General features: G+C 37.0%; 1 pseudogene; it reads right to left on the bottom strand.

The window, feature by feature from the left end:
* Window positions 1–39: 39 nt before the first annotated feature.
* LOC122139333 lies at window positions 40–13,548 on the bottom strand (annotated as a pseudogene).
* Between the last annotated feature and the right edge of the window lie 3,585 nt (window positions 13,549–17,133).

Here is a 17,133-nt window from a genome sequence, read left to right as displayed (position 1 = left end):
AGAGTAAAGAGAAGAGAAAAAGGAAGAACATATGTGTATAGATGTCATATTTAAACACGAATGCTGCGGTTTTCCAACTTTCTAATCAGATTTGGGAAGTCTTGTCAAGCAAAATGCCTCTTATGACTTACTTGATTTGCATAAACACACCTTTTCCTTAGAAAAAGTGGTGTGCAATGCAATCTCCCAAATACTGACGGATATTTTCTGCTAAAACACAGAAAACTGTTCTGCAGTTTTATGACCCAGTGTTCTGTCCTAGTGTATATTCCCACACCAGCAGGGCGGCGCTGACGTGCACATTGAGGGAGCGGGTGACACCGTGCTGAAGAATCTCCACACACACGTCCACCAGCTGCGGCAGGTTTGCAGGAATGCCTTCTCTTTCATTACTGTTCCGAGACAAACAAACACAAGCACCAGAGTCACGCACTAGGCTAACAATCTGGCTAATCTGATTATTCTACTACCAAAAAGAATACAGCAGTAACATTTGACCATGTTTAAAGGCCAGTACTTGTTTCAACAGAAATATGGAACACATAAACCATGAAAACTTTGAATACAACTCTGTGGACAAGATGAGTCAGCAGTATTTTTGGTTCATTTTCCTGGAAGAGAAAGATTGTACATTTTAAAATGTATATCTACAAAAAAAATCGTCAACTTTTAGAATTACGCTAGCATAAAATAAAAATAAAATTAAATTTCCTGAAAGAAAGGGACTGTATATTTTAATGTGTATATATAAGCTTAATTTGTTTACTTTTAGCATATTTACACTAGCATATGGATGACCAAAAAAAGCTTAAAAACTAAAATATTATTAAAATAATTATAATATTATATAATTTGTTATTTATATAATATTATTATAAAAAAAAAAAAAAATATATATATATATATATATATATATATATATATATATATATATATTAATGGGCTTTAAAATGGATTATGTAAAAAAAAAAAGCAGAAAATGTTACAAACTTTTAAATAATAAGTCTGACTCGCACTCTCATCCTGGAAGAAACATATATATCTAATATATACTAATATATCTACTAAAAAAAGTTTATTTTGTGACCTGTTATACATACACTACTATATAGCTGACTTAAAAGTTCAAATTAAAAACAAAATAAATTAAAGTAAAAAAAAAAAATAGTATTGGTTAGTACAGTGTATTAAATATATTCTGTAAAAATGCAGAAAATGTGAAAGTCAGTAGTGCTGTTAACGCCTGCCGCTCGGTGCACGGGTGCAGACTGAACTAATAAACAAAGCTTTTAAATAATAAGTCTGGTTTAAACTGCTGCTCAATAGCTTTGAATCAGTGGGATAATCAGGCATAATAATACAGTGATTCACACACCTGCTGCGTACAAAACATCAGGTGGCTTTACTGCCTCAAAGACAAATGACTCAGCAAGAGCAATGATGAAAACCACACACACATACACAATAATTGTGATTAATATACTGAATCAGTGCTGTTTCATAACAAACTGTATGACAAGTTGATCATGAACACAACATATGGTCAACAAAACAGCTCTCCTTGAGAAATATAAAATATATTTTTTATAACTTTATAAAAAAGAAACCATTTCAAAGAAGCTTGACATTAAATATTCAAGTATTCACTGCATTAACAGCTACTGTAAAATGTGAGATTCTGCTCCTTTATTGCTCGCTTGTAACAATCACTGCCAAAGCATCACTGATCTTAGACTGACTAATGGTTGATGCTTGTTATATTGTGCAAAACTACACTAAAATCAAATAAAATAACATTGAAGCTTCTACAGCATTGCTCTCAGACTGAATGATGCTTGATGCCTGTTGTAGGTGTAAATTGTGCATTTATGTTAGGTGGTTTTAATGATGAGCGCTCGGCATGTCAGGACATGCACGTCTCTATCTCCAGCAGTATTCTGAGGTGAGGAAGTCTCATGGGAAGAGACACATCAATTAACCTCACATCGTTAAACTGCACTGTCAGCCTACACTGAGAAGCTTCTATTTTCACATCCCTTCACAAAGACTATTCTGCCCTTCAAAACAAGTCATCAAATCAAAGACCACTTGTTTGTGTGCTGTATTCTAGTGTTAATTTCGTTAACGGAAACTATGACGAAAAATGTTCAAAAACCTCTTTTTATTTTAGTCAAAAGGAGACTAAATGTTATTGCGGACTGCTGTACATTCCTCTATGCGGGCTTTTATGTGTGTGATTGGCAGATATCAATAGTTCAAATCCCTGAATCAGAGCTTTGCTGTAACAAGGAGTCATTTTCTGCCCGGTGTTTTGCTTATTTTAAACAATCTGGCAACCATGCGCACGCGCTCGCTCCTCATTGAGGAAGCGCCGCGACGATGATCTGAAAACAGCAACAAAACAAGCTGGAGTTTAGCGATCTAAATTCTAAATGAAAGTGTCACTCAGCTGATCTGTGTTCTGTCATGAGATCTCGACTATATTGTTTGGGATTGTGGTGGCTGAATGAATGTATTTACTCAACTGCTGTTGTCTTAATAGAGAAATAGGCTACTGCAATTCGGAATTACTAGGAATTTCACAATTATAATATTTTCTGTTTGTTTTTACCAGTTTTCAGAATGTATACAGAGTGAGTGCAAAAGTCTTTGGTATTAGTTTATATAATAAAAAGCCTATAATTAAATCAGAACACTGGATGAGGTAAAATAAACCATGTACTGTAGGCCTATGAGTCCACATTCTATTGACATGCGCTTACTGGTGAAAGTGCAATACCTGGAATGCAAAAGTACATTTCTCAAATGACAACAAACATTACAAATATAATTTTAAGCAAAAATAATATTTTTTTTTTATCAGTTTAATCATTATACAGCATGACAAAAATGTGACTAAGATTTCATTGACTAAAATCTGACTAAAATGCTCATACATTTTGTTGACTTAACCTTGACTAAACAAAAACAAGACAAAGCTGACTAAATATGTTAACTAAAATACAAGTACATTTGAGTAAGACTAAGACTAAATTACAAATGGCTGTTAAAAAATACTGCTGTGGGTCTACGGTTAATTAATAATAATCTTATTGCTAAAATGTCAAGTTTCCATTGACTAAAACTAGACTAAAATACATTAGATTATCTTTGACTAAAATGTTAAGACTTTTAGTCGACTAAAGCTTGACTAAAACTAAATAGGATAAGGTTGGCTAAATATGATAAAAACTAACAAGGACATTCGATGCGGGACTAAGACTAAGACTAAAATTGAAAATAACTGATAAAATGAACGCTACTGCATTTATATAAAATGGCATCAAAAAGTATTTGAACAATTAAAGGTCAGTGATTTAAAATATATATATATATATATATATATATATAAAAACCAAATATGATATTTCTAAAAATCTGTTGTTTAAAATCAAGTTTTCTTTTTCATCATCTCAGTCAATGATCTTTAATGTATAAATATCTTTGCATTACATAAAGCATCAAGCCAAAAATTTGTCAAGCATTACTATAGTTACACTATTTAAAAATATCAGTAAAAACTCATTTTAAATTATTATTTAAAAACAAAAACAATTCATCAATTGTACAGCCAAATTTAATTATACTTCAAATTTAAGGCAGCGACTGATTTTTAACAGTGCACATTATCTAATATGATTGAAATGCATATACTTTCGTGTATATAGACAAAATCTGTTCAGTACGCTGGAGGTGTTGGTTTACTCTAGTGGTAGTAGGAGGCTTCTATCAGGAAACGTGTAATCTTGTAAACTCTGGCTGTTGGATGTTTGCTCCATGCCTATTACCCAGTATCCCTCTCTCTTCTTCAGCTGCAGGAAATCTGACAACTCAGCTGGCTTCACATGGAAAATGAAGGCATATAACGTGAAATTTCTGATCGGCTTCATTAATCTTGACAGATTCAATCAATGTACTGCTCATATTCTACATCTCGCTCCACAAAACCGGGCTAGAGCTTTTGACGGTTCTGTGTAGTGTGTATTTGGCTGATGTAATGCACGATTGCGACGAATAACATCTCTAGGCTTGTTTCAGCCCACACTCAGGAAATATGAAAATATGAGTATGTCTTTAAAGATGGAGTGTGTAATTTCTGCACTACTAGTGGCACCAAATGGAATTGCAATCTGTTTGTTTAAGCAACATGAATTTATGGTGTCAGTTTGTGGGCAGAGTTGCCAAGTAATGTATAGCACTGAAATTTGTGTGAAGGAAGTCACTATTTTTGCAATACTGATTGGTGTCAGATCTGATATTAAGCAACAGATATATTCGTTAGGTCAAAATAAACGGAATAGGACTGACCGTACAAATACAAAACACACACACACACACCTCCAGCATCAGCAGCCACAACTCTGAAGACACACTAAGGGCCTGGAACTGTTTGTCATTAACATGTCGCAGACTGTCCAAAACCAGAGCTTTGGCCCCAAAGATCTCACAAGTTTTGCAGAGACCTGGAACAGACACACAAACACTTGTAGTTAACAGTAACATATATTAAATTCATTAAAAAAATGGATGCCTTAAATTGATAAAAAGTGACAGCCAAGACATTTATAATGTTACAAAAGATTTCCATTTCAAATAAATGCTGTTCTTTTCAACTTTCCATTCAGCAAAGAATCATGGTTTCCACAAAAATTTTAAGCAGCACAAAGGTTTTCAACTTTAATAAGAAGAAATGTTTCATGAGCAGCAAATCAGCATATTAGAATGATTTCTGAAGGATCATGTAACATTGAAGACTGAAGTAAAGGCTACTGAAAATTCTGCTTTTCAGTCACAGGAATAAATTACATTATAAAATATATTAAAATAGAAAACAGTTATTTTAAATTGCAATAATATTTCACAATAATACAGTTTTTACTGTTTGATCAAATATATATATAGCCTTGGTGAGCATAAAAGACTTTTAAAAAACTAAAACAAAAAAGTGGTTTCTTCTATCATTAAATTAAAACCAAACTAATATCAACAAAACAATTAATGGAATGAACAATGTAAAAGAGAATAAAATGAATGAAATGTATAATATCAAACCAACAATAACCGGCTTGTGCAATGTTTGAATGAATGAGATGAATGAGCCTTTTATAATGAGCTTGTGTTAAAACTGATTTGTTTTGTGACTCAGAAGAGATGATGATTGAGTTGAATGTCTGTTGCAGCAGCTATGATGACATTCAGAATAAAATAAGACCAAATTTAATGTAAACAGAGTGAGGCACTTTAAAAATCCAGCACAGAAAGGAGAATGAAGGCCATCACATGATGTGTCCTTGTGTTAAAAATCAGTAGATGGAGCACAATGCAACTGAACAGAAGTGCATTTATAGGCATGTCCGGCACACACAATTAAAGTGACTAATAAAACTGCCACTCATTTTTATTGAAAGGTATAATAACAGTAACAATACTACTACTGCTGCTACTTTGTTAATATTACTTCCAAAAATAATAAAACATGTGCATTTTGAATGTTATTTTTAATTTTTTTGTGGCATTCAATGAAAGCCAACAATTGCCTCTTTGTTTATAATTTGATTATGGTTTAACGATCATAAAGCACCACCGGTAGGTTGCTGGTGAGTTTGCCCAGGCGTGCTGCTCTCTGCTGGGCCAAGAGCTCATGGCTCCTGCTCCTGGACTCTCAGCTTCCACGGGGTGATTTTCTTCTAAACTTCTGCCCAGCGCTCTTCCTGCTCCAAGTCACCTGTCAGACATAAAACTTGTGTTTGCTTAACATTTCAAATATTGTACTCTTAATAAACTGAACATGAGAGCTGACAAGACAGAGAAGACGGTCTTGTTCAGCCCCATCTCACTAATGTTTATTGAAACAAGGAGAACAACTCTAGACGTTTAGTTTCTCACTGTGGTGTGGTTCCAGAGCTCTGCTGCCCTCATGTGGTAATAACCTTTGTCCTGCTGGATCCAGTCACCAGGCTGGAGTTCACAGAGATCCGTCACAGGGTTCTTCAAGAGCAAGGTGGCACCCATCGGGAAGTCAACAAAACTCTCAAATTTCCACAGTGGAAGCCATCTTCTGCCAGCTCCAAGAGACGAGGAAAGATCTGGAGAAGCAGAGAATGTGAATTTAACAGCACAGATTGGATCAGATTACACACTGGAGATAGAGAAAAAAGAGAGAGAGAGAGAGAGAGAGAGAGAGAGAGAGAGAGTGAGAGAAAGTTCTCACCTCAACACTGTAGTCCCTGATTCAGTTGAAAGCACTAAAGAAGAAATGGTCCTGAATTCTAGACCAATTTTTCATTGCATTTCTGTGTGTATGTGTGTGTGTGTGGGGGGGGTCAGTCCACCCAGGTTTTCCTCTGGTAGAGAACGGGCGTCCTCCAGCTCCCAAACCCTCTTAAGGTCGAGCAGGGTATACAAACGGATGCTGATATTATAACTGAAACACTGCTGCAGGCTCACCTCCACCGCTCTGTGCCACTGCTCCTCCTGAGAAAAACACCAGCAATACAGATAATGCATAAAATGTTCATATTGTTCTCACAGAAATAAATATTACTGCCCTATCTTGCAGTTTTGGGAGGAGTATATTCAGGTGCACAAGGACAGAGAGAAAAGAGCAAATGCTTGTTTTTTGTCTTCTCATGATCCTGCAAAACAAAGAACCATATGGCTAACAAGAAAATGTCAGCCATGTCTACATAATTAAAACTGATGTTTCAGATGTTAAAATACTTTCTCCTGCCCTAGTTTAAACAAGTTTTTTTTTTATACCCTGTTTGATTAATAGGATACATTCAGGACCGGTTTTGTTCCATATATGCAGCATCTGTTTGTAGGTTACGGTTTGTGTGCTGATGAGTTCAGACTCACCAGGCTGAAGCAGTTCCACAGGTTCTGGATGCAAGACAGTTTCTGGTGGAGGACCAGGACCAGGGTCCACTCTATCAGATACTTGACAGATGCTTGGTTGCTGCAGAACCCAGCCTCACACACGTGTCTCAACACACACTCTGACACAAACTCCTGTGACAGATAATATCAAAATAGACATAAAAACACAAAAAAAATTAAACATAAATGACATTTTAAAAAACAATAATTATCGTTTCTATTTAAATAAATTCGAATTATTTATTCTATTTCAATGAATTAAATAAATAATTAGTTAAATTCAATAAATGCAACTTATTACATTTTACCAACAATGACATTTTAACAAACAATAAAATCTTTTTTTTTTATAAAATGGAGCTTTGGTGTACCAAATTAATACTTTTTCTGAATCAATTATCAATTAAAATAAAATATTAAAAACACTATAAAAGCAAAAATATAACATACAACATCAATAATCAATAAAAATAAAAAAATAAAACATTTTAGCAGCACAAATATAACAGCCACTATAAAAATAACATATAACATATTACATATCTATTTAATTATTATTAATTATTTATTAATAATATTAATTATTTGTCTTTTTATTGCATGTCTCACAATGTAGGCCTGTTACACATCCAACAGATTCAAATCGAAACGAGTTAATATAACTACCTCTTTAAATGAGTCATATTAGATTAAGGTTTATTTAATTATTATTTATTAATAATTATTATTATTGTTATTAACAAACAATATTACCTTTAACACATAACAAACTTGGCCTGTTACACAGATTAAAATCATAACTACCTCTATAAAATAGTCATATTAGATCAATATTTATTTAATAATTATTATTTATTCATAATAATTATTAATTTCCATCATTGCACTTTTTACAACGTAGGCCTGTTACACATCCAACAGATTCAAATCAGTGCCATTCAGTAGAAACAAGTTAATATAACTACCTCTTTGTAGGGTGTAATCACATAATGTTTATTTAAAAGCATAATTCAGAAGCAACACAGTCATATGACAATATCAGAATTTGAACTGACCAAAAATCCTGAAATCAGAGCATCTCTAGTACAAAGTGGATTAATATGCATGCGTGTGTTGGTGTAGAGATCTAACCAGTCTGAGTTTATGCAGCAGCAGCGTCAGCCACACGCTGTTCTTCACTCTGTGCTGGATGGAGTTGCTATAGTAACGCACTTTGGATTTCGAAATCTCGGCATCCTAAGGGAAAGGAAGAGAGACGAAGGAGGGAACTTTAATCAAAAACACATGCAAAAACCATGAGATGGGACATTCAAAACAAAATCGATTTCAAACAGGCTCATTGTTTTCAGGAAGTGCTTTCGTTAAGAATTGAACACCCAATTTCCAGTAAGAGCTGTGTTTAAGAATTAAACACAAACCTTCTTCCGTAATCGTTTCACGAGCTCTTCTATCAGATGCTGGTGTAGCTGATTAGATGGATTCAAGCGGCAGAGGAAAGCCAGAAACACTCATGGAAACTGATCATCCCCGTTATCACTAGAAACAAGATTCAGAATAACATACAGTATATTTGAACATGCTAAGGAAAACATATTCTGATTCATGTAGTTTGGTAGCACAAAAGTAGTCAATTTGCAAAAGTCCGCAATGCTTAGTCAATAGCCATGTTTCCATCCACCTATTTTATACACATTTTGGGATATTGCATAAAAAAAAAGGCTGGAAGGAAACACCAAGATGCACATAAATTCTAAAAATGTGCATAAAACAAAAACATATGCGCTCAACTTAGGATACATTTCTTATCCATTAGAAAACATGCGCATAAACTATGGAAACACCGAAAAAACTCCATAAATGCGCATCAAAAAACAGACATGTGACTGCGATGGGACAGCATAAAATTGGACTGACTGATCTCATTGCACAGCATCTGAAATGCTAGTTTTGTCATTTTAAAATGCTTGAGCAAAGTCTCGTCATAGTGCTTTATAATTAACTTGCGCGTTTTGTCTGCGCACTCTGAAGCTCGTAATTTATTGTGCACACAAATTATTATATGCCTTTTCCTGCTGCTGCAAATTTAGTTTTCTTCATGATATTTAGCGCAAGTTAATCAGGAAGTGACGATTTTGTCCGCATAAGTTTAATTCGTAATTGGATGGAAACATAGCAAATGTCAGCTTCAGCTGTATAGTCATATACCTGTTGGTTTCCTCAGCTACAATATTTTTTCAAGAAGGTTTTTTTTTGTTTGTTTTTTTTTTTTTTGCAAGTTTCCATTCTATTAGACTCATTACAAACGGTTAGTGTTGTGGTTTACCTGTTGATAGCTGTGTTTGCTGCACAACTATCACCAAGTTGCTCAACATAGCTTTGAACCTCTTGAACAAGCCTGAAAGCAAAAGAGAGAAAATCATCATCATCATCATCTAGTATCTTTTTCCTTAAAAATTCTTAACATCTATATATATAAATAAATAAATAACTGTAGCTATGGAAGGGTGTGTTATATTAGGCTAAGTTTTGTCCATGGTTACTTCATAACTAAAAATGAATATGAAAGGGTGTGTTATATTAGGCTAAGTTTTGTCATCAGGACAACAGATTTATATCAATGTAATTTTTTTGTAATTGAGGGTTTATATCAATGTAATTGAGGATGTAATAATATTATTTCTTATTTTGTTTTTAATAACTCAGTTTAGGAAAGGGAAATCTATCTATCTATCTATCTATCTATCTATCTATCTATCTATCCATGACAGGGTGGACATATCTTATGGTTTATGCGTTTAATAATGGCCCATAATTATCTAAAAAAAAATAATTAAAAAAACAAAAAAGTGTGGGAGCTCAGCTTATATGTTTCTATAGTACTTGAGTCTCTACTATTTACAGTGGTGTGAAAAAGCATTGGCCCTCTTCCTGATACCTCATTTTTTATTTAATTTTATATTTGTTTCTGAAGTTTCAGATTTTTAGTCAAAGATAACACAAGTATGTTTAAAGATCAAAACTACATTGCCCTGTGTGAATGTTAGTGTTAAACTGATAATCACAAGGTGCTCACAACACCCATGGTGGTGGTGTTCGAATCGATGGTCTCTTAAATAAGGCTTGCTGCAAAGTGACCAAAAGGAAGAAAAATTGCTGTGTGATAAATGGAAAAAGAACATCATGAAGTAAAATCCTGGTGGTGAGTGATGCTGGGGGCTGTTTTGCTGCTTCACCAAAAAATCCTGCTGTGAAAATGGAGAATTCTGCCGGCCCAAAAAAATCTGTGTCCAGCCATCTGTGACCTCAAGCTGAAGCAAACTTGGGTTCTGCAGCAGGACAATGATCCAAAACACACCAGCAAGTCCACCTCTGAATGGCTGAAGAAAAACAATGAAGACTTTGAAAGTGGCCTAGTCAAAGTCCTGACCTGAATCCTATTGAGATGCTGTGGCATGACCTTAAAAAGGCAGTTCATGCTCAAAACCCCTCCAATGCGGCTGAATTACAATTCTGCATAGATGAGTGGACCAAAATTCCTCCACAGCACTGTAACAGACTCATTGCAAGTTATCGCAAACGCTTGCTTGCAGTTGTTGCTGCTAAGGGTGGCCCAACCAGTTATTAGGTTTAGGGGGCAAACACTTTTTCCACACAGGGCCATGTAGTTTTGGATTTTTTTCCCTTATTAAAAACATTCATTTAAAAACTGCATGTTGTGTTCACTTGCATTCTCTTTTACTAATATTTAAATTTTTTGATGATCTGAAACCTTAAAGTGTGACAAACAAAAAAAAAAAATCAGGAAGGGGGCCAACAATTTTTCACACCACTGTATGGGAAAATAAATCCAACATTTGAGTATTGTGACGGTTAAAAGGCACTCCATGGTGATATTGACCCATTTATATTTAAATAGATTATTATTATTATTATTATGAACAAAAATATGAAGTACCTAAATAAACGCATTTTACTAGTTTGAATACAAAAATACTTTAACATCTGTTTTATTATGTGCACACTCACCTTTGGTCTCTTCTGAACACTGGGTCGTGCACAGAGGCCTCAGTCAGGATGTCGAGGTGTAAGAGAGCTGTACTTAACAGCGTCTGACTGGACACCCTCAGCTGCCCCAGAGGGAAGCCAAGCATCGCAGCAATGCTGGATCAGAACATTAAACACTCCGGTTCAGACTTGAGCCAATTCCATGATCTCACTCACAATCTGGCCAAAACCAGAAAGCTTTTAATATATACACCAAGCTATGCGTTTTTTGATCACAAATGGGCAAGTGGTCTTTCAGGCTTTTCCCTGACCTGTTGTATGCAGGCTGTGATTCTTGGGTTTTGTTCCTCCATGAGCTGCAGAAGGCCCTGGTGAAAAGCGGAGCACACAAATCCATGCAGTGTGCTCAGAGACTGAACCACCTTCCATGATGCACATATGCCCTCAGTGCACAGAGATTCACTCTGCACCACCTGGTGGAGAAAATAGACCCAACAACTAAACAAGTTCACATCACACAATGTCCACAAAAAAAATAACACATTTAGTAAATTTACCATTTAAAAATAAAATAGCTTAATTACAACTAGATAAAAAAAAAAAACCGTACCGTACCACAACGAGATACAGATCAGATCCTCTCCACATCACATAACTAGAGAAAGAGTAGGATTTAACTAAAGAATTCGGATTTAGTTAATAGATTTTCAGTATAACTACTCGCTGGTCATTAAACAGTCCACATTCAGTTTACCTCTTTCTATAGTTCTGTGCCCTGATATGCGGACACATCAGCTAGAAAACGTACATGAAATCCAAATCTCTCATCTAGAGACAGCGCTGACTGCCAAAAACAAGAAAATCAGTTAGAAATCCATTCTGTCTGATCATTAAATTAACCATTGTGACCATATATAATAACACAAGCGTAATAAACAGAATATGAACAATAAAATCTTTAATTCCACATAATGTCAGGGATCTAGAAGGAGGACCCAATTGCAGTGTGAGTAAAAAGGGTTTGACAACAGACTGATACAAGAGGGTAGTGAAGAGCACAAGTGATACCACAACAGGAACACAGTAAACGGAAACAGCTAGGGAAGGCCAATGGAACAGATTTTAAGACATCAAGACTGGCAACCAATACTACAAAGCAGCAGAGGGGGGCGGCAAAGACCCAGGCTGATGGAGAAAACCACACAAGGCACCATTGAGATGGACTCAGATACTGGTTGACTGCCGACTCTAAAACAGACCAAGAGCCAGGCAGGTAGAACCAGTGGCCTCACTCACAGGAAGTTCAGGTCAGGAACTCTAACACAAAGAGACAAGACAGGACAAGGCTCCATAGGAACACAAATTACTCACAAACAAGGGGATTCTAAAAAAAACAAAGATACTGGTTTGAGAGTAAAAGTAACAAATAGAAAAAATTTAGACCATAACACATACCTTAAAGAATAGTCAAACTAAAATAGATCAAAGATCAGGATAGAACAAAATAAATATTAAAAACTAAAGCAAAAAAAAAACAAGAACAGACAGAGGGGGTAAAACAAGGAGCAAGTCAAGAACATGGAACTACAAAGGACTAGATAAAACAAGGGCCCAAGACCAGCCAGGCAGGGAGACACGGACACATACTCAGCCACATCCACAGACAGAGACAAAGACAGTGACAGAAGGGGTGAGAATGACCACGAACTGGTAAAGACAATAGGGCAAGGGGCACTATAAATAGGGGAGGAACACACAAGAAACAGGTGAGCACAATTAGACCAACAAGGCTAACAAGAAGGTGTGGTAAAAAAAAAAGAGGGGCTAAAGCACATTGCTGAGAAAACAATCCACTAGGCCATGTGCTGACACGGGGAGAAAAAAAATGTTTCAGGCAAAACCCTGACACTACACCCCTCCCAAAGGACACCTCCTGGTGTCCAATTCTACCAAACAGATCATAATTGAAAGAGTAGAAAATGCAGGCAGCGGTAGGAGGGGGTGTGGGGTTGAAGTCAGAGTCATAAGCAGTTATCACTGGGCTGGAGCAGACTGTACAGGAACATCTTCTGAGGTCATGACAGGAAGCAGTATACTCGGGGACAGCCTCCACAGGTGGAACATGACTAGCCGGAACATCCTCTGAGGGACTCGTCAGAAACAGCCGAAAGCTGGTCTGGTATGATCTCAGTGGATACCACTTGACTAGCAGGAACAACCTCTGAGGGCTTGACAAGACAAACAGGAACACCTCTCCATGGCCATGACCCAACTGCCAAGGACGACCTCAGAGGACATAACAGGACAGACAGGAACATTTTATATGGCCATAACTTGACAGGCAGAAACACCGTCTCTGGCCATGACCCAACCGGCAGGAACGACCTCTGTAGGCCTGACGTGACAGACAGGAACACTTTGTATGGCCCAGACAAAATGGGTAGGGACAACCTCTGAAGGCATGACTTGACAGACAGGAATAGTCTCCATGAACCTGACTGGCAGGAACCACTTCTGTGGATCTGACATAACAGGCAAAAAACCATCTCCATGGACTGGACATGATGCCAGGAGTGACTTGACAACATCTTCTGTGGACATGACAGGAGAAAATTCAACGGGCATGGCTGACAGGATCGACTTCTGATGACATGTGAAAGGCTAGAACTGTCTCTGGTACTACTTCTGTAACAGTCAAAATAGTCAAGGAGAGTCTTCATCTTTAGAATACCGCTTTAAACAGAAAAAAAGATTGCATCAAAGCAACTGACCCAACATGTAACTTGAGGTTCTGACAACAAGGCCACCAAACTAGACTGTAACTTGAGGTTCTGACAACAAGGCCACCGAACTAGACACCTCTGGACTCACAGGGCTAGAGGGTTCTTGAATTGCATCCTCCTGGACCCATGAGTTGAGTGTTCAGAAGGAAGGCCCATAAGTTGATATGCATGTCCCCTTCTCCACATCTGGGTCAACAGGAATGACTTTACTGCAATTGGGATGGCCGCATTGGTCTGGATCAACTCGAAAGTCTGGAACAGACTTGGATAACTGTAATTGTCTCAGGAATGATTAGAACAGACTTGCTGATTCAGGCTACAGCTCAGGAGTATCTGGTATGGACTTGACTAGATCAGGGATAGCTGCAACAAACTTGGTCAAATCAAGGATGCCTGGAACAGGTTTGACTGGCCCAGGGATGCCTACAGCAGTCTCAGTCAACTCTGGGGTATCTGGAACTGACAAGACATTATTAATGAAAATCAGGGTAAAAATTCACTGGATAAAAGAAAAAAAAAATGGAGTAGTGAAGCTCATCTGCTGGGTCCTGACCTTGGCCAGTTCGTAATGTCAGGGGTCTAGAAGGAGGACCCAATTGCAGTGTGAGTAACAAGGGTTTGACAACAGACACATACAAGAATCAAAATAAAAGCAAAATAAATACCACAACAGGAACACAGTAAACAGAAACAGCTAGGGAAGGCCACTGGAACAGCGTCAGACATCAACTGGCAGAATACTACAGCAGCAGAGGGGGGCGGCAAGACCAGGCTGATGGAGAAGACCACACAAGGCACCATAGAGCAGGACTCAGATACTGGTTCACCGCCGACTCTGAAACAGACCATGTGCCAGGCAGGTAGAACCAGTGGCAGGACTCACAGGAACAGGTCAGGAACTCTAACACAAAGAGACAAGACAGGACAAAGCTCCACAGGAACACAAATTACTCACAAGACAAGGGGATAAATAAAACACAGAACTGGTAAAGAGTAAAGTAACAATCATTACCAATTTAACCAACACACTAACTAATGTAAAAGACTAACATTAACTAATATATAAGAAATACATGTAGCACTGAACCAGTCATAAGGGTCTTTTTTTTTAAATTTAGATTTATACATCAATAAATTCTAATAAATAAGCTTTCCAATTATGTACGGTTTGTTAGGATAGGACAATATTTGACCGAGATACAACTATTTAAAAGTTCTTAGCAACGCATATTACTAATCAAAAATTAAGTTTTGATATATTTACGGTAGGAAAATTACAAAATATCTTCATGTAACATGATCTTAATATCCTATTAATATCCTAATAAATTTGACCCATACAATGTATTGTTGGCTATAGTTAAAAATACACCCGTGCGACTTAAGACTGGTTCTGTGGTCCAGGGACACATATATACATTTAGATTTTTTACTATTATTTCATATGACAGGCTTTACAGGGGTAGCTACAGTACCACATCTGTCAGGCAGAGAGCAGCTTATTTCATATGACAGGCTTTACAGGTGTAGCTACAGTACCACATCTGTCAGGCAGAGAGCAGCATGGAGCAGAAAACACTGTGACGCTCCTCTCAGAAGAATATAATAATAATCAGAAGAATAGAATAGAATAATATGCTTTATTATAGATAAAGGAGTAGCATCTCTTCTTTAATTTGCACTTAACACTCATTACATTTCTTCAACTGAGGGATCATTTGATTCCAGCAGATAGTAGTTTGTACCTGAATGCATGAAGTCCATCAGATCCTAGTAAAGGACAGGGCCTGGGACAGAAAGAGCAGTGGGACTGCGCACAAGTGCCATGAACCCACCCGCTGAATGAGCTGCAGCAACACTGAACCTGATCGCAACAACAAAAACAACAGTATGAATTCTGCTGTGAAACTGCACATTTCAGACCAGCCTACAATATCCCGGAGCCTTGTTCACTGTTTTATTGAATAGCCTAAAACCCAGGGACCAAAACATGTCCACAGACATAAACTGGTTCTCTTTACTTCTGTTCTCTGGGAAACTGTTGAAGAAGTTCACCATAAACATTTGGAGTTTTACTCCAAGCTCTGGACGATCTCTGATGTTCTGCTGTGGTGTTCTGGGAAACAAACATTTTAAGATTGAGACCAAACAAACTATTATGTAATATGTAATAAAACCTTACCTAGTATGAAAATGAACTCCTGACAATAATTAACTGTGATAGAGAGAGCTCTCTGTAAGAACATCCATGAGAGGACCGATTACAAACTGACAACCAGAAGAACATTCATTATCAATAAGTGTATCTGCAAATTATTTTACTTTCATAATGTGACATATTTCTGGGTTTTTAGTTCCAGTATCTTATGAAGCATAACATGGATGGATGGATGCCTGTGAGAATGCCAAAGCAAATGCAGGACGATGCAGTGATTTCAGTTCTAACAGGTGATTAACTCCTTCTTTCATTACTGCCTTGTTTACAGTGAAACATGCGCTGATACACACACAGCAGCCAGGATGGAGGAAACAACCACCATGGTTCTTCTAGAGTCTCTAATACTAAAGCATAATCTTCCCAGAATTCCCTCAGTAACTGCTTTTTCGGGAGTCCATCTGAACAGGATTTCATCTGCAGAGATCCAAGAGATGTTTATGATTTCTTACACTGCTCACACACACATCTTACACACTGTGGGAAACACTGACCGTTGTCTTACCCATGTCAGGTTCCTCGCTGGTGAACACATCTTCTTTCTTGATTTCCGGCAGGGCAACACACCTGGTGAGCAGGTAAAGCGTCCGTTTGCGGGTCACACCGTCCTTGTGGGTCAATCCAGCCTGAAGCGTCCCAAGAAACCTTTGAGATCTTCTAGGGTCGGATCTGAGAGGTTTCCGATAGGTAGAGGTGGTCAGAGAGGGCAGTGAGACACAACAGAACCTGAGCTGATACTGATTCTGTTTGATCTCTCTGATGCCATGACAGTAAATCCTCCCATATCTGATGTAGGACCTCTGATTACAAAATGGAGTCAGTTACGTTACTTTTGAGTTTGATTTTTGAGAATATGGAGTCAGTTACGTTACTTTTGAGCTTGTTTGTTTTTCTTGTTTGTTTTTCTTATTTGTACAAAAGTTATTATTTTGGACCTAAAAAACCCTTTTCACAACAGAAGTGAAATGAATACGCCTCAGGCTGAAGGAAATGTAAATTCAGGTCTGTACAGTAGAGGGTGGAGCTCAAACAAATCGCATGAAGAATATGACGCAGGAGAAGAAGGTTCAACACTATACATCAATCACAAAAATTAAACACAAATGTGTCATTTTGACTTAGTAGTATGGTTGAATTAAATCATCGAAGTTAGCAGAGACATTTGTTAATAAAATGGGATTAAATACATATATGATATTTGTCTTATTTAAC

This window comes from Cyprinus carpio, chromosome B13, assembly GCF_018340385.1.
Source record: "Cyprinus carpio isolate SPL01 chromosome B13, ASM1834038v1, whole genome shotgun sequence".
Taxonomy (NCBI): Eukaryota; Metazoa; Chordata; class Actinopteri; order Cypriniformes; family Cyprinidae; genus Cyprinus; species Cyprinus carpio.
The sequence above is the reverse complement of the archived record's forward strand: the minus strand, read 5'-3'. Positions and strand labels throughout refer to the sequence as shown.